Here is a 19,392-nt window from a genome sequence, read left to right on the forward strand (position 1 = left end):
TTGATGTCTGGCTTCATCGTTCGCATGTATTTTTTCGTGGCTGGGTGGCGGTCGGTGGTCAGTGATGCCACATTCACATCATTTTCCTCGAGGAACTTTAGACCCCGTATAAGGTCCTCCTTCTCCATATGGCTGCTCGCTTGCACATCTGGGGACTGCAATAATATACATGATATGAGAACACGTTTTAACAATGATGAGAGCCTATTTACAATTCCATAACACTGCTATGCAGTTCAGTCATGTGATGTTTTATTATTTTCAGATTATTTGCATTTACTCGTAGACAAATATTATGTAGTATTCATCGCGTGAATAGGATAAACGGCCAAATGCATGAATAGTTAAATAAGGAATTGTTCATGTGTCATCAATGTTAAACAGTACGTATTAACCATCCTGGAAGAAAAAGCTGGAGAATGAACAGAGAACATGTCAAACAGGATGACTGCTTGCAACCAACAAGTTTCTTAGGACAGCGTGCAAAATGCTGAACCACATGCCAGACAATAAATTACTATATAATAGTCCGAGGCTGCAAATAAAGTAAACCGAGTCATGGCCACTGCCAAAGCAAAGTTCAACATAACCTCAAATATGCAAGGTTGAGTGGCTTCAGTATTCATTTTTAGCGCCCATCAGCAGTAAAGCACAGATAGCTTTAAGGAAAATAGCTTTCGCTATACCCCAGCTTCCTGGAAACCTGCTAAAATTTATCTGAAAGTTTGTTCTCTAAACATATTCCAAGAAAACTATCCAATGACATGGGACGACAGCTGTATTCACAACCATGCAAAAGGAAGGCTCTAATGGAGTTTTGTTTTTTTAAAGAGGACAGTTGCTCGTTACTTGCAGCGTGCCATTCATCCTGTGTTCTCTAGTGTAAATGTTTGTTCTGCTGTTGTGTCTTCATGTACCAAAGACAATCTATGTCAGTAGGCTTGCGCTATACCACATTATTCGCATTTCCCAACATGTAGAAATAAGGCAGTGTCCACCAGCGTGGCACAGAAGTGCTAGTTTTCTGGCATGGTGAAATTTATACGTAGACATAGCATGTAACATACGTACATATACGTAACATAGCACGTGGGAAATGGTTGCGCTGAAACATAATATTGTGAAAATTATTACTGCAGTGGCATAGCAGTAAAACTAGTGATCAAATGTATATGTCAGGGTTTCCACTCGTCATCATTCAAATGAAATTGTCGTTGTCAGGGTCTGCACCATTCCACTGCTTTAGTTAGGTACACATCAAGGAACATATGCATGCATACCTCCTTCACCTGAACTTGTTCGAAATGCACAATCTTGTTTAATGAGTCACAGTAAAAACTGTACGTTAGGTATTTAGCACTGTGCCCAGGTGAATCGCATCTCCCATCTGACGCCAGGTTAGTCGGATCTGTACCAAGGTTCGTTAGCAGTTGTTGTTGCTGTGCCTTGTACACCTGTAATGCAAGGTGTACCTGTTAGTACATATGATACACTTCTTCACAGACACCCTAGTTACTGTGATCAAAGTGGAGAGCTGGGATAGTTTGTTCGACATGTCCGAAACTGCAATGACGAAGCACAGAAACAACACAGGACAAGCTTATCCTACCTGATGTTGTGTCTGTGTATCTCGCTATTCATTTTCATTACCCTAGTTACTACAGAACACCACTCTGTAATGCAGGGCCTGGCTGCACGGAACTGTTCGCCTAATGTTGCAGGTCTCATGTTCCTCAAAGAGTCTGAGCGGAACACCTAATGAGTGCTGCTCTGAAAGAGTCTTGTGCAAGCAGACCCTGAACACTTGCCCCACACTGGAAATTTCTAAAGTCATATACACTTTCTGAGGCTAACGATAGATACGCATGAGAACACTTCAGTAGTGGCTCTTGTTCATACCTCTTTGACTGTTGGAAACAGGTATGCACTCTGGTACCTGTAGTACTGTCGGTCTGTTATCACATGAACACGCATGTGCCGAAGCATTCGCAGTGTTGTTGTGGGGCTCAAACCGGTGTACAACAGTGCTGCGGAAAGTAGTGCATTCCCTGCTGCTTTTTTCCCTACACGGGGTTGGCTGCTCCAATGCGATATGTGACCCAGAGGACATTCTGTGGCAACAGTCAGTAGTGTTCCACTTGTTGTGAAAGAGCATCTGCAGGGCTTTGAGCACTCCTTGCAACTTTGGAATAGTTCTGTGAGGCAACTTTCAAACACGATGAACTTCGGTTCCTCATGCAGAGCCTTTTCTTCTAGAGGTTTGTCCCTGCAGGGTATTTCAATGAAGTGTTGCAACCAATGCAATAATACAGTTGTCATTGGATGCTATTTCATCTGCTTTTCGTTCATTTCATTCATTCTTTTTTTGCTGCATTCAAGTTTGCAAGTACGAGACCGCTGATATGATACCGGATGGATGATTCATGTGATATGTTAGCCACTCCGTTTAGATCCATTTCTTTACCTAATACGCACAGTAACTGACCCCCTCTCCCTCCAATTCCTTCAGAAGTAAGAACTGGAGCCTGGCATACCTTAATGAAACGATGGCAGTGATGCAGACACAACAATGACCCTTGTTTCGTAAGCACTATTACTGGTACGCGTATAACTTTACAGTAGAGAAAATGATTTCCTGTCATAGTACATAGGGGTCTTCTGTGAGGTAACGCCAAAGATATTCATAGAATAAGGGGTAATTAAATATCAGGAGGTGAACTCATGTACGTGTTTGGACAAAAGTGTACTGAACGTGTGAGCGGTGTATTTTCTCCTCAGTGCAACACCCTAGCTGCGGGCTCGTTCACTCTTTGTGAGGGGTGCGAGTGGAGTGTGCCAGCAGCAACACCTATCAAACCACCGATACCAAAATTACTGTGGTGTGTTGCAACCAGATCACTCACCTACCCCTTGCACAAGTGAACTTGTCCACTTCCCCCTGCTGCTAGGGTGTCGTGCCAACGACAGACATACACTGCTCATGTATTCCGTGAACTTTTGTCCCAACATGTACCACATAAAACAGAGGAGGTAGTTGTCACGTTAGCATGCTTGATGCAACATACTCTAGGAAGCTCTCGCTCAGTGAAGGGTAATAAGTCACGTCTCCCTCATCAGCCTCATTCTCAGGGTCCACTTCCTCAAATCCTGAGCAGTCCAATATTGGAGATGCTGGGCAGGGTGGAAGCTCCTGAGGAACACTTTGTAAGGGAGATGACACTCGACGTTGCACTATGGGAGCTGCCTCATCAGAAGCTACATCCTGTGATGCCTCTTCAGTTTGCGTGCCAGTCGATTTCATCGCCACCAGTCCAAGCAGAGTGGTGTTGCACTGTGTTGCTGCATAAACATTACATGTTGAGCAACACTAGAATTACGCTTTCATTTGTAGTTGGATTTTGTCTGTTACTTCTGTACAAGAAGATGGCGGGTATGCACTTACAGATGTTGACCAATCCAACAGATGTCATGGGCAGTACAGCTTGCGTAGCCATATTTCTTGTGGATTTGCGAGCAGTGCAGCAACAGGGGCATGTCCCAAGGCACATGTCTGTGATAGGCCGATCCTAAAAATTCAGCAGGCAAACTGTTTGTACCACTTGCTCACTGCAAATGACTGCATTGCCTTTGCTTCCTCTATTACCACTTACATGTCTGAGTGCTGTCTGACTGCAAAGTGGGAACACATTTTACAAGTAGAATTACATAAATGGCCTCTTGTGGGACCGTGCTGCTCATGTCTAGCATATGTAAATCTAAGTTTTGTTGTTTCATAATGTATCGTATGTTCATTGTGTGCTTGTGGTGGTCTACATGATGATAAAGGCTTGCACACAGATTGGTAGCCAGAAATATATTTAGTTGAGAAAAGGGTTCTGCAGGGCTTATGGGAGAGGAGGTCTTCCCTCTCCCAAATGTACTAACACAAGGTATAATTTCACGGGGTTCGACCTCATGTCTGCACCCAATGCATATGTCTGGGCACTTCTGTTTTAGGGATTGTTTTTACTGTTATGAAATGGGTGTTCCACCAACAGCAATTAAGTGTTTCTCGTTGAAAGTCACGTGGGTGGTATTCCTAATCGCTTACCATATTTTTTATGAACAACATCATTTGGGATAACATGGCAGTTACATGGTTTGAGTCTCAATTGACTGATGCCTTTGGAAAAGTATATGCCACATTTTGGAAAAGTATATTGTTGATGTTCTCACCTCATGATGTGTCAGTGAAAACTCACGCCAGTCATCCATGGTCTCCTTAAAAATATGAAAAAGCTCTGACTAGTATACAGTGCACAATTTTTATTTAGTGGGCACAGGAAGCTTATGAAACTACCTCATATGTAGAGGCACCCTTCATGTCCTGCTGTAATGGGAACTCTGGGAAGTCCTGGGTAGCATCGACAACCTCCTGTAATAAAGAAATAAGAAAATGCATTCAGAGGGCCCCACTCATTTTTATTACTTGATGGCCAATTAGCCACTGACAGCAATAAAAGCCATTACTATGTATTTCTAAGAATGCTGGAAATAAATAAATTGATGTAATTACTGCAATGAACTGCTCAATTTTTCACCTTAGATATATTTTTGAGCACTCTGTTTTTTACATTTTGACACATACATGCATCAAACCAGCAGAAGCTTGTGCGTAAAACAATGTTACACACCTCCTGTGCAACTGACACGTCTAAGTTGTACGGAGATATGTCAGGTCCGTATGCGTGCTCGGCACCTGCGGATCCCTTCAAAGGGCAGAAAATAAATATTTGTTAGTACAACACTCACGCTATCTATGACATTTATGAAAGAAATTGGTGCCCTACCTGGCAGACAACAGTTGTGAGCATTTCAGATATGTCCCCCTCTACAGTTTCTTCCACATCCATGAAGTCATCACCCTGACAGTGTAAAAAAAAACATACAAATTTATGAGCAGTTAAGTTTCTATCTACAGTTCAGTTCGTTATTTTTATTCCATAAAAACGAAATGGGGCTACCAGCCACAAAAGGCACAAGCCTGATGAGGTGCCTTGCACCAATACAGTGTGCGGTGACTGAGATATTGCTACTATGAGCCTATAGCAAGTCAATATCACATAAAGAAAATACACAATTGCACCAAGGTGTACCTATATTCACACATACATACACAAAAAAAATTGAGATAACAGAGTGGCCTCTCTCCAATAAGGCCCCAACAAAAGTTTTGAAACTGGACACAGGAGGGGAGTTTCCAATCAGCTGACCAAATTTGTTTGGAATAGTCGGAATGAGGAAGGGTGTCTCCTCACTTCCATAGGTGGTGTAGAGCAGTGCAACTTTGTAAGGGGGACAGTTCTGTATTTCATACCGTAATGACATTGTTTGTGATGGTGCTCAAAGATCCTGATTTTACAAGGCGATTTGTTTGTAAAAGCTTCATTTTCCAGTGAATACTTTTTCCACTGTAAGTATTTGCATGCCTCGAAGGAGCTCAGGGGTATGGGAATCTGTAGACACTGGCTACTCTTGTCATACACAAGGCTCTTTTTTGTATCGCAGCAATTATATCGTAGTTGCCCCAGATTAGACAACACCAGTGCAGTGTGGCGTAAACTAAGGTTTTCAATTGGGCTACACTGTTTTAGAATATTGAACCCTCCTTTACTGTATGCAACATGCTGCATATTAGAAGGAGAACAAACATATTAAAGCTTACTCGATCCCTGATTCTGTTTCCTACAGTTGGTGCCACATCTCGTCCAAAAAAGTCATAGCTGTAAAAACTATTACGAAGTTACTCCTACACGCACACTACACACCTTCATTGTACGTACTACGGGTGTTTCTTACTGCACTGGCATAGCTACATTGTGAACAACACAGAGAATTGTACAATATTTTGGTTTAGTGCGTAAACCGCAACTAGCATACATCCTTGTTTTTCTATGACCTTCTAACATCTGCATGCCACAACGTAGTTCTCACAACCAAAGTAATCACTTTATACATCACGGAGAAGCACTAACCTCGTCACGTCCGGATGCAACACTCCTGGAAGGCAGATTCAAGGAAGGCACTGCAGACTTTCGTAGGCGGAGGTTCTTGGTGCTCAAGCCCAGTTGCTCTACAACTGAAGGGTCCCTCTCGTAGTCTTCATTCTTAAAATACAACTGGCAAAATCTGCGCTGCTCTACATCACTGCCAGCACACCTTCCAATACTGTCAAGCCATAGCTGCCGCCGCGGTTGATCGCGCGGTATCGGATGGTACCTTATGCTAGCCGAGAATTCTCCGTTCGGGCACCCTTCGACGACACAACCGAGAGGCATGTCAAATTAAACCCGAGGGTGTACCTCGATAAATTGGTCGGTTGTTCAAAAAGATGCTATTAAACAAGTTTGGAAACACACACACGAACTCTAGTGAAACAGCGCGCTGGATCCCGAAAGTCGTCGTAGCTAGTTTCGCTTTCCACGGAAGTTGCTAATTGGATTATCGCAGTCATAAAACAGGACGCAGATGCCGAAGTATAGACATACTTTTTATTTCCAGACATTCTGACAACAGTATATTGTCGTAAAAATGTAGGTTCTTGCGGAAAGTTCTTGTTGTAGTGCTTGATCACGTGATGGCATCTTGCACGCTGATTGCATGGGCGAATGACGTCATCCCAGCGGGATGACCAGATGAGTTTTCTATATATGCGTACGTTTTCTCAGTTTGACGCTAGGTGTGCCAGCGTCGGCGTGAACCGCGATGTTTAAAATTCGAGTTTACGAAAACTACGAGGTGTTGAAGCATGCATTTTCGTATGTGAAGTTGCTTTTGTGTATTCTGTCGGTAGCCACTGCGAAAAAGTCTCTCCAGCTTCTGGTCAGGGACCCTTTAAGTCAAGCACAAGTGCGCGCAATTTTTCGCTGCTCTCTTCCTCAGACCACCGATTTTACGAAGAAGACAGTCGCATGGTACAGCTGAGAAGAGGGTTTCTCTGATTGTTTGTTTGATTTTGTTGGGTGTTCGATATGTTGAGGAAGTCAGCTGTTAAAGGTATCCGTGAAGAAATGCTTGCATCTGAGCGCAGGATAGGAATTCCTGAAGCACGACACCCTCAGTGTAAATTAATTATTTTGGATATGAGTCTGCTTCCCTGCATGACAAGGCTGAAATGGGAAGAGAGAAAAAATTGGAGCGCTTCATTAATAGCGATCCAAGTAATAGGGCAATTATAGTTTCCATAGAAAGTAGAATTTTAATGGGCTCCTAAAATTATAGTTTAGTTGTAGTTTTTCTAAACTGCAATGCAATAATCATTAATATAGTATAGGAATGCCATCGTGTTCCCGTAAAGGCGTTCTGTCTTGTGCTTTCGCGCCTTTTTGCTCGCAATGCGCGAATGGAACTTTGCCCCCGGCTTTCGCGCCTTTTTTGCTCGCAGGTGTAGCCTCAGACAACGAATGTATGAGCATAGAAAGGGTCATGTATTACATAAGCCTGGAGGTGATGTTGAGTGGTCTCACTTAATATTTTAAAAGAGCAGTGGCAGTTTACTGTAATTCTAATGACCATGATGAGCCTTTGGGGTGAAAATCGTTAATATGCGGGGTGCTTTTTTGTTGAATTTTAATGAGAGAATCAATGTCATTAAGAGTAGGACAAAGGAAATAATCTTGCGATTCAATAAATAATAGGAGTCTTTGCCGGTGTCTTCTTCTTCAGATAGGATGTGATGACGTCACGCAGTCTGTAGCAATGCATTGACCGTTACTGAAAAAAGTGTAGCAAAATAGTGTGTATTGTCCTGGGCAGATTTATGATGAGCACTGTTTTTGAATAAGAAGAGTGCGTGTGCTTAGAAATAGTTTGATGCTGGTTTCCTTCTTTGTTTCTTTTCGCTTTTTCCCCCCTTGTCTGACAAACATGTGCTGACATGCCTGGGCTTGTTCTGACATGCTTTCCTTCTACATGTAGTTTTTTTCTTTTTGTACAAGGAATATTCTTGACGACAGTGCTGCCTTGAATGGGAGTAGAGCTATTCTTAATATTTTTGCGATTCATTTAGTTCAGAGAGTAACCGCGAGGGGAACAGGTGTGTGACTTTATGTCTTGCTGAACCATTTTTTTTTTCCTGTACAGTAAGACTTTGGGAATGAAATGCTACAATCTCCTCTTGTCTATGGTGTTTTTCTGCAATAGTTCCCTATGCAATCATTATAGTAGAATAAAGGAAATAATCTAGGGATAGTCATTCAATAAATAACAGGTGCCCTGTCTAGAGCGTACGCGTCCTTGAGCCACGCACCTGCATGATGACGTCATACCGAGAGACTATTGTTTGTGGAAACCCGGTGTTTCCACAACCTCGGGGCGTCAGTCCGTCCGTTCCGTCGCCAAGGAAGACACAGCAAACGAAAAGGTTCAAACAACAAACAAGGTTTATTCCATACCTTTACACAGCGGTTCGACCCGCAACCGCCGTAACAACCGGCAACCACCCGAAGACCCCTCCGCACGGGAAAACGCTTGCTTAAATACGAACGACCACGCCCCCCTACAACAGTTCCGCGGCCACAACAGTAGATAATGCCAGCAAATAATGATAACAACCAACAACGATAACAAAGTTCAGCCCGGCGAAACGTGAAAACAGATAAAGTCCTACAATTCCCCCTCCCCACAAGACTGGGCGACCCGCTCACTAACAGAAGACGAAGAGACGAAAAGTTCATGTGATGAAGGACGAGAGGTCGACCTGACGTCTACAAATGGCAGTAGCCACCGGAAAGTCCGTGGGGCCTCGCCCCCGGAGGTCCCAACGCCGCACCAAGCGGCGACCAGGGTCAGGTAGTCGAGCGGTCCTCACACGTCATCCGGCATATCGATGACGCAGTCCTCGGGAAGACGGGGTGGAGGGGCGGCCGGAACGTTCAGGAGGTCTGGGCGTTGGCGCTGGAGGAGTGCGACAGCCGCCGCGATGTCGTTCGCCGCCGCACGCTCCCTGCGTGCTGCGCGTGCTGCATCGAGCCGGGACTGATGTAGGCGTCCTCGGCGATGAGCGGATCGGTGGATCTCCGGCACCGCACACATAGGGCAGAGTGCCCGCCGTTCCTCTTCGGACAAGGGGGAGAGAGGGCCCGCCGGATGCCTCTCCTCCAACGTAAGGCCCCTGAAGGGCCGAGGCACTTCGTTGAGGTCATCGCCGCGCAAGGGTTGGTGCTGGGAGGCCCAGCGTGACCGGGAAGCCCATGCCACCGGGTACCCATCCGCAACCACGGTCCATGTAGCGATGTTCCTCGGAGGCAAGCGTCGTCGAGGCTGCGATGGCCTGGCCGAAGGAGGAGTCCCTGGAGGGGTGTTGGTGGGTCTCTGTGTCCTCTGGCGGGAGCACCCTCGGCTACTGCTCCGGCCGGTCTGGTTGTGACGTGGAGCCATCTTTAAAAAAATGATAAAAGAAGGGAACGGTCAGGAGGGAACTCCCAGCCGAGAGGGTCTGTCCAGCCCTCGCACAACACTAATTATCGTAAACAGTCGTGAAAACGGAAGACAGACAGATAATTAGCGAAAATACCAAACCAAATCGAGAGCACTAGGAACTAGCGGCCGATGAGGTGGCGTCACGTGCGCTGTCTACGGGGACGTAGGTTGTAGCGACGTCTTGCAGGTCCGGGAGGGCCTCCCTGGTCCGAGTCCTGCAGGGGAGGATGCGGGAGGTCGGTCTCGTCTCTGTCCGGGTCCCGGAGGTGATAAGTTTTCAGGTCCGAGATGTGAACTGGCCCAGTCTCTTCGCCGGTGTTGCAGCGACGAAGCCTGTAAGTGAGGCCGGAGGAGCACGCACTTACCTCGAAGGGGCCATCCCACCTATCTGCGAGTGAAGCTGCAAAGCCTCGTGACGCATCACTGAGCGGGTGAGTCCGTCGAAGGACGAGGTCACCGACGCTGTAGGTGAGGTTCCGACGTCCACGGTTGTACTGGCGAGCCTGGTCCAACCTTGCGACGTCCAGGTTCTCCCGAGCCGTCCGGGCTGCATCGTCCAGTCGACTCCAGAGGTCCTCAGCAAACCTTGAATAAGGAGGCCGGGTAGCACCATCCCGGAGGCCCAGAGCATTCTCCACTGGAAAAGGGGCCTCTCGTCCCAAGTTCAGGAACGCCGGGGTGAAGCCTGTGGATCTGTTTACTGTTGTCCGTGTAGCGAACGCCAGTTCAGCAAGGCGAAGATCCCAATCACGGTGCTGCTGACTAGTAAAAGCAACCAACATCATTTTCAGGTTCCGATTAACACGTTCGGTAATGTTAGCCTGAGGGTGATATGGGGAAGTCTTCTTGTGCCGAATGCCTAAGACAGCGCAAGAATCTCAGAACACCTTACTTGTAAAGTAGGTAGCGTTATCTGTGATGAGCTGAGCAGGAAACTCGAACCGGCAAAAGGTGTCGAGTAGTCTTTCCCACACTCTCTGGGAAGTCAGCGTCCTGAGAGGAAACAGCTCAACCCATTTCGTGAAATGATCAGTAACCACAAACAAATACTGGTTACCTCTAGGACTACGGGGAAATGGTCCCATCACATCACAAGCAACTATCTGCCAGGGCCTATTACTCTGAATAGGCTGTAAGCGCCCAGGGGGTAAACCACCACGAGGTTTTGCTCTCTGGCATACGGGACAAGTACGAACATACTTTGTTACATCCTGCCTCATTCCTGGCCATGTCGCAACACGACATAACTTTTCATAAGTTTTCCTGCCACTGCTGTGACCTGCCAAGGCCGAATCATGAAAGTAACGTATGAAAGACTTACGCAACTTCCGTGGCACCACGACTCTGAATGGGGATGAGCCGTCATCGTCATCCGCCTGGGGTATGTATCTGAACAGGATGCCATCCTCGCCCAGCAGATAGGAGTCGTGCCGTCCGTCAGTCGTTCCGGTGCCTGCCGAGTCCTGCTCAGCTAACCATTGAGACACCCGCTGACAAAGGCCGTCCGCTCTCTGAGCGTCTAGGAGCTGCTCTCTGCTCACGACCGTGCCCCAAGACGAAGATACGTCTCGTGCCACTTGTGCTGCTGCCAGGAGCTGGGAAGGCGCCTCGGTGCCTTCCTCTCCCCCCTCCGGTAGAGGCGCACAAGAAAGCGCGTCTGCTACCACGTTCGTCGAGCCCCGCCTGTACTCCACGTTGAAGGAGTAGCCTTGTAGCGTCAGGGCCCACCTGGCAAGACGTCCAGATGGGCTGTGGAGCCGTTGCAGCCAAGAAAGTGCCTGGTGGTCAGTCTGGACGGTGAAAGTGGTGCCGTCCAGGTACAGATCAAACTTCCTGAGAGGGAAGATGATCGCCAAGCACTCCTTTTCCGTGACGGAGTAATTCCGTTCTGCGGGATTCAGCGTGCGACTTGCAAAAGCCACTGGACAGAGAATAGCGTCATGCTCCTGCAAGAGAACTGCGCCAACCCCATAATCGCTAGCATCTGTTTGCACTACAAACGGTTTGTTCAGGTCAGGCAAATATAGCCTGGCCGTATTAGCGATCGTGTGAGAAAGAGCTCGAAATGATCGTTCGTGCTCCTCTCCCCACTGCCAGGGTGTATCGTTGCGCAACAACCGGTTAAGCGGCTGCGCTAACTCAGCGCAATTAGGAATGAATTGTCTGTAGAAACCAACCATACCCAAGAAACGCTGCAAGGCTTTTACGTTACCGGGAACCGGATACTCCATGATCGCCTTTAGCTTGTCATCGCTAGGACTGATGGTTCCTCCGTCCACCATGAAGCCGAGAAGGCTGATCCTAGGCGATGCCAGCTGCACCTTGCGGGGGTTGATGGTTAGCCCCGCCTGCTTCATCCTTGCAAGGACGATTGACAGGTGTTCCAAGTGTTCCTGAAAGTTTCTGGAAAACACTACGACATCATCCATGTACGCCATCGCGAAGTTATACTTCGCATCTCCCAATACGGTATCCATTAGCCGTTGGAAACTGGCGGGAGAGTTAGACAGACCGAAAGGCATCCGTACAAACTCAAACAAACCCCTATGACAGGTAAAGGCTGTTTTCGGGACATCCTTCGGGGCAACTTGGATTTGCAAAAACCCTCTACTACAATCAAGCGTTGAAAACACTGTAGCGTTGCCCAGGGAATACATAATAGACTCGATGGACGGAAAGGGGTAAGAGTCCCTTACAGTTACTGCGTTAAGTCGACGCATAACCTAGCCGTACCATCACGTTTCGGAGCCAGGACGACAGGAAACACCCAAGGGCTCTGGGACCTTTGAACTGCACCGGTTTGGAGCATTTCATCAAGAGCAGCGTCTAACAAAGCACGCTTATGCACACTCAATGGTCTCGGATTACAACGCCAGGGCCTAGCGTTACCCGTGTCTATGCTATGCTGTAACACAGACGACTTACCGGGTTTTTCCGTGAAGGTTCCGCGTTTTTCCGGAGCACAACTGCAGTTTGTGCTGGAATCACGTCATTGGAAACAAGACGTAGAGTGACATCTGTGGATTGCAATTCCACATTCCGTGATGCGCAGCGCTCGTAAACACAATCGCCGATAAGGGAGACTGTAGCTCCCGTGTGGATAAGGGCGATGTAATCTCTTCCCAAAATTCGAACAGCGATGTTTGGTTCCTTGTCCTCGATGTTATCTCGGACAGAAAAAGCAAAAGGAGCTAAAGCATCTCCTTTTATTTTGCTGCTTGCAAAGCCAGCTTCTGAATTATCAGGGTCACGGATTGTAACCGTTCGTTCGCTCTTTAGGCAGATAGCCGACGTCGTTGAGCGATTGTTTACCGACGTCGGCTGCGACCGTTTCCCGTTGGCACATTACGGGGGTTTGGTCTTTGCTGCGGACAGTCCCGACGAAAGTGGTCCGGGCTGCCGCACGTCCAACAGCCGGCTGGCATTCTGCGTTGCTGCCGCGGAACATGCCGCTGCTCCTGCGGCCTTCTTGGGGTTTCGCCAGCTAAATAGCCGGGTTGACCATGATTATGGGACAGGACGGGTCTGCCAAGGCTCGTTCCTGCGGGGAACGCCCTCTGTTCATAACGGAAGGGATCGGGTGCTCGGCGTGATGGCTCCGCATAATAATTGCGGTACTGCTCATCCAGTCCCACTGCAGGTGGGCGCTCAACCGAGGCTGCTCCCGCTGACCACGCACAGCGCGGTTCTAACGCCAATTCAGGCGGCGGCGGGGGCCGATAGTCGAGTTCCGCTAAGAGGTCTCCTTCAATTGAGCGAGCCTCTTGCGCCAGCGCCTCAAGGCTATTAAAGCGATGGGCTCGAAGATAGGGCCGGTAGCGAAGATGACACTGACGGATAGCCCGTGTCACACGCTGCTCCTCTGTAGCAGTATATTCAGCTCTGCTATACAGGTCTTGCAAGGCCCGAACGAATTCTGCTAAGGTCTCATCTGGATGCTGAGTACGCTTATGCAGCTCCTCCAGGATACGATATTCGTAATCCGGTGGAAGAAATTCGCTCTTAAACCGCTTCTGAAAGTCCTGAACAGACGTAAACCTCGACTGCAGCTGAAGCCAGCGAGCGGCGTCTCCGATCAAAGCAACCTGCAGGATGCGTTGTATCAGGACTTCATCTGAGATTCCCATACCAGTCTGATAGGCTGTAAGGTCATCCAAGAAGTCTGCGACCGACTTTTTATCGGTGTAACCTGAGAAGGTAGGGACCGGTAAATTCAGTCGCAGGGGCGCTTGTGCCTGCGGCGGCGAAACCGACCCGGCATCAAGGCGTTGTGCCACCAACGAACATAACTCCGTCATGCGTGACAAGAGTTCTGTCGTTATAGCGGAGTCAAACTGCGGCACTGCAGGTACCGTAGTTAACGTACCTTGGGACGGAGGCACTGCATGTGCTCCTTTGCCCTCGGCTGGTCCTTTCGGCTCCGAAGTTGCCGAGTTGTCCGAAACCAGTCTCTCCTCTGAACGAGACCGCTGATGAACAGGGCCTTTGTTCCGGAGGTTGTATCTGCCTGCCGGCGAATGGTGCATCGGCTCCGGGGCTCGGGCACCGAGTGGGAGCTGTGAAGCACTCAAAAACACACTCAAACAAACAAAACGCTAGCTCAGGAAAGAAAAAAAAATGACACCTCGGAAAAAGAACAAAAACAAACCGGCGGGTCGTGAATGAAAGAAAAGAAAAAGAAAAAACGTACCAAAGGAAAAATTAACAACGCGTGCTGCGTCCTCCCCGCTGTCGAACGGACGAACTGTGACCCCAAACGTTGGGCGCCAGTTGTGGAAACCCGGTGTTTCCACAACCTTGGGGCGTCAGTCCGTCCGTTCCGTCGCCAAGGAAGACACAGCAAACGAAAAGGTTCAAACAACAAGCAAGGTTTATTCCATACCTCTACACAGCGGTTCGACCCGCAACCGCCGTAACAACCGGCAACCACCCGAAGACCCCTCCGCACGGGAAAACGCTTGCTTAAATACGAACGACCACGCCCCCCTACAACAGTTCCGCGGCCACAACAGTAGATAATGCCAGCAAATAATGATAACAACCAACAACGATAACAAAGTTCAGCCCGGCGAAACGTGAAAACAGATAAAGTCCTACATGTTTCAGGTTGACCTTGTCTAGAGGAGCATTAGTGGAAAAAAACTGTAGCTCTGAGACAATAGGATGACGTCACGACCAATGAGAACGGCCTGCAGGGGGCGCAAGGATTCACTTCTCTCTTGGACACTGACGGGTCTCGACACGCAAATTCTGCTCCTGGCGTTGACCGTCAGTGGAAGCGCGTAGCTTCGGTGGGGTTCTGTCTGCCTCTGATGGGGTGCGGATGTGTGGTTCGTCACTGGTGAATGGTGTACGACGATGCAGGTGGATTTTGTGACCAGCGGATTTACAATGAGGGAATGCTGTGAACGGGAAAAATGATGGTGAGTGTCTTTTTCACTCTGTTCAAGTGTTTGTTTTCCTCTGTTGCCCAGCAGTCGTACAATTTGTCCTGATGTGTTCTGACATGCCCCGATATGCATGCTTTCCTGTGTTGACGTTTTGTATTTCCTTTCTTTTTTGACAAGGAACATTGTTGTCTTGACGATAGTGCTGCCCTGAGTTCTGCGCTCCTGTTTACCCGTACTCTGTGTTGATTTGTTGAGTACCTAGTCCTCTTATTTGGCGTTGATGGAGTTACGTGTTAGGATATTTTGTTCTTTTGCAAGTCTCATTTAGTAAGACTTTGGAATTCCTACGATCAGCTTTCATGCATGGTGCTCTTCTGCAATAGTTTCCTATTCAATCGTTATAGAACAATAGAGGAAATAATCTTGGGATAGTGATTCAATAAATAATATGTCCCCTGTCTAGAGCGTACGTGTCCTTGAGCCACGCAGCTGCATGATGACGTCATACTGTGGCTTCATTGTAGATTGACCAAAGGAGCATTAGTGGAAGAAAAACAGGGTAGCGCTGAGACAATAGGATGACGTCACGACCAATGAGAACGGCCAACAGGGGGCGCAGGAATGCTCTTCTCTCTTAGCCTCACGACCAATGAGAATGGCCAGCAGGGGGCGCAGGAATGCTCTTCACTCTTAGCCTCTCGGAGGTGGTCGCCCCAGAGGGCGCTAGGAGCGCGTATGCGGAGCGGCTGCGGAGCGGCACCCCAGTCAGTTTCTCTCCGGCTGTCGCGGAAAGCAGACGTGCGCTCCCCGCGCTCGCTCAGTTTCTGGCTGGCTGTCACGGAGAGCAGTCGCATCGGTCTGCGCTCCTGCTGTGGTGAGGTGATTTGTTGTGTAACTAATGCTTTCACCAACTTTGTTCCCGCTTTGTTTGCGATTTTCGTGCTAGTGCTGGTTGCTGTTGTCCGGGCATCCCCGCCATTTTCTATCTTCTTCTGCCTTGGGACCGGGAGTAGCGCTGGCGTGATTCTTAATAATTTTGTTGTGAGATTAGTTGAGAAAGTAACCGCTAGGGGATGCAGCTGCGGGGCTTTATACAGGACAAAAAAACCATTACGAGTCAGTTCTCTGCCTGCCTCTCGGATGGAGCAGTCGCATCGTTCTGCGCTCCTGTTCTGGTGGGCTCATTTGTTGTGTAACTAATTGTTTTTTCTTGTTAGCTATTGATGGTTTGCATACTCTTGCTTTCCCAGCCTCTGTATTACGAGTGTTTTTCTCCTTGCATGTCCAGAGCTGTCCTGACTTGCCCAGACATGCCATGATGACGTCACAGCTGACGTCACAGGATGTCCGGAACTGATGCCCTGTTGAAAAAACTCATATAACTTTCTATGTGTAAAGAAATGAGCAATATGTGAAAGGCAATGAGCAATATGAGAAAGGCAATGAGCAGTATGAGCAGCGCTATGTGCAGTATGCCAACGTTATGAGCAGTATGAGCAATGTTATGAGCCGCAAGGCAAGGCCAACGAAGCGCTATATGCGCAGATATAAGCAATACGAGAAAAGCAGTGAGCAGTATGAGCAACGTTATGCGCAGTATGAGCTGCATTTCGAGCATTATGAGGAAGATATGAGCAGTATGAGCAGTATGAGGAAGGCTGACCGTTTAGTTAACCAGTTATTCACTAGAAGTGCTGGCGCCACAGCGTCTGGTGATGGCCTTTCAAGAGACGCTCGTCACAGTCGGCGGGCCGTAACGGTCGGAGCTCCATTCCCCTTCGTCCGATTCTGTTCAAATTTTAGGTGCATGTTTCCCGTTCCGACCGTGTCCTACAACATTCTATTTGGCTCTTGGATTCTCATCCAAGCCGTTGCGAGTGCCATCTCAGTGCTTGGACGCTTACTTGCTTATTCTACCCTGCTTCTCGGAGCCATCTGGACGTATTTCGCTCCGCTCTGCGTGGGACTCATATTTTCGTCGCCGTCTCCATGCTGTGACAGTGTCCTTGTGCCGTTTCAGTGATCACTGAAGGTGTTTTGTGTGTGTACCTTAGAAGCAACCTACAGAAGCCGTGGCAGGTGTGTGCGCATTACAGGTACGTTGCAGTCCCGTTTTTCCTTTATCGCTCGTTATGTCTGTCGGGTTAGCTGTCTGCAACTACCATATTCGTGCTTTTTGTGACTTTTTGTGGAAAGCGTTCGCTGATAGCCTTTGCATGTGTGTATAGAGTGTTTAAAATAAAGTCGTGCACCAGGGCATACCGAAATCGCACGTTAGCATGCAAAAAAAAAAGTGTATTTGGATGCTCCAAAGTGAAACAAGCCACAAACACTCTGTGTCAGTAACCCGTTGCTGCAGCGAACAAGTTTTGCAAGAATAACGCAAACATACTCAGATGTTTCAGAACCGCGTTCATTGGAGCATTAGAGGAAGGTTACGTTCAATTTTAATTGGCAAAATGACCTTGTGCGTTATTCTGACTGACTAAATACAACTTAATGCTTTGAAGGTGTGATCTACGCGTTGGGATGAGAAACAGGCCCCCAGTCATGTCCATTTCAGCATGAACCCATACGGTTGTATAAGTTGTGGGAACTGGAATACTTCTAGGCGCAGAAATTTAGTGCAGTTCTAATTTTGTTCTTTCTTTTCAACAGATACCTTCGTCAAATATGCAGAAAAAGAAACTATCGACATCAAAGGTGCCTGGACAGAAACGGAAAAAGCTCATCAAAAAGCATTTGGCAAACTTTCTGAGGGACCTACGTCGCGCCAGTACCTGAATAAACCGGTATTTTGTAATCACGTGTTGTCATTTTAGCTTAATTACGCCATGTTGCACGTTTGCTCAGACGGTTCATGTGCTCATATAGCTCATACGCTGTTTGAGAGAGTGCTCATATAGTTGATACATGCTCATATAGCTCATACATGCTCATATAGCTCATACATGCTCATATAGCTCATATGATTGCTCATACAATAAACACATATACGAGCCTCATGTGATTGCTCATACAGATGGCTGTATGGTTTTTTTCGACAGGGTGGTCATAGCTGCGATGCTTTGCAACCTGCCTCCGTGCTCCGTCGCCCAGCGACAGTCAGCGGCCGTTCCGGACCGCTTTCTTCAAGATGGCCGTCGTTGATCTTCAACTAAACTCCTTCTCTCCACTCTATCTCCACCTATTTTTTCTTTTTATCAGCTCAACTAGCCCACAACTCACACAGTGGTCTGGACACGTCCTAGACGCTCCCCAATTAGTGTAATGACTCCCTGAATTATCCTAATTACTGTGGGGGGTCCCAAATTGCTCTAATTGCTCATTAATGGCGTCCAGGCCACTGTGTGAGTTGTGGGCCAGTTGAGCTGATACACTACTACTGATGCCCTCAAGAAACACGTTGTGTTGTGCACTTAGCTCTCAGGTGGCTGCTTTGACGCTTTTAATGTTAGAGCCGTGTGCAAGGGCAAGTTTAAGGGCCGTCGGGAAGTGGACAAATAGGCTTGTTTCGTACAGATCTATTCCTTGTATGCAGGGGTGTTGTTTCACGAGCCAGCATATCAGGAACAGAGAGTCCAGCAACGCAACCTCAGAGAAAGTGCCATCATTTGACGGTATTCGGGAGACATTCAGCTATCCTGGCTTGGCGGAATAAAAGCGCTAAAAACACAAGGACGACGGACACACAGTTAGCGCACTAACAACCATTTATTTTTCGACGACAACCGTTCCTTAAAAGAGCTCACAAATTCCCTTTCCTTCGTCGTCAACCCAATGGAAGCGCTGCTGACACACTTGTCACCCCCCTCCGCTATCAAAAAAGCTTCTCAGATTTCTCGTTCCCTGCTATCGGAGAACCTGGCCTTTATCTGTGTGTCACCGAACAAAGGCAGACAACCACAATCCCTCACATGTAAAAAAAGATTACCAGAACGTGCAGATAGATTATACTTGTGCTCTCTCAAACGAACATTTATACACCTTCCTGTTTGGCCCAGATACATGGACCCACATGACAATGGAATTTCATACACAACATGAGAAACACAGCTAACAAATCTATCCCTATGCTTCACAACGCAACGGGTCCATGTATCTGGGCCAAACAGGACTCAAGCAACCAGCATCCTGCCTCATCATTCCTGGAACAGGGTTTTGCGATGTCAACGCCTGTTCGTTTGAAGACGTTCTGCACAGAGAAAATTCTTGATGTCAACGTTGCGGGATCAAGGAACGGAATTTGTCGAGCGATCTCGGCGATCTCTGGGTGACTCGAAACGTAGTCCCGTGCTTCTCCCGCGCTGTTAAATGCCATGTTGTTCTGTAAAGAGAAGCAGGTCGAGTTGGGGCGGGGGCAGACAACGACAGTTTGCAGTTTAGTTGTGTGAAAGTTGTCAGAGCCATGATGTTTGCGAAAGAGTTTTGCGAACGAGACACCTATAGATTCAAAGAGGCCATTCAGTTTCTTCCCCCACACACGCGCCATGCATGTTCGTTGTGGCATTCGTCGCACTCGTGGTATTACTCGAAATCCAAG

Source organism: Ornithodoros turicata, chromosome 1 (genome assembly GCF_037126465.1).
Source record: "Ornithodoros turicata isolate Travis chromosome 1, ASM3712646v1, whole genome shotgun sequence".
Lineage (NCBI taxonomy): Eukaryota > Metazoa > Arthropoda > Arachnida > Ixodida > Argasidae > Ornithodoros > Ornithodoros turicata.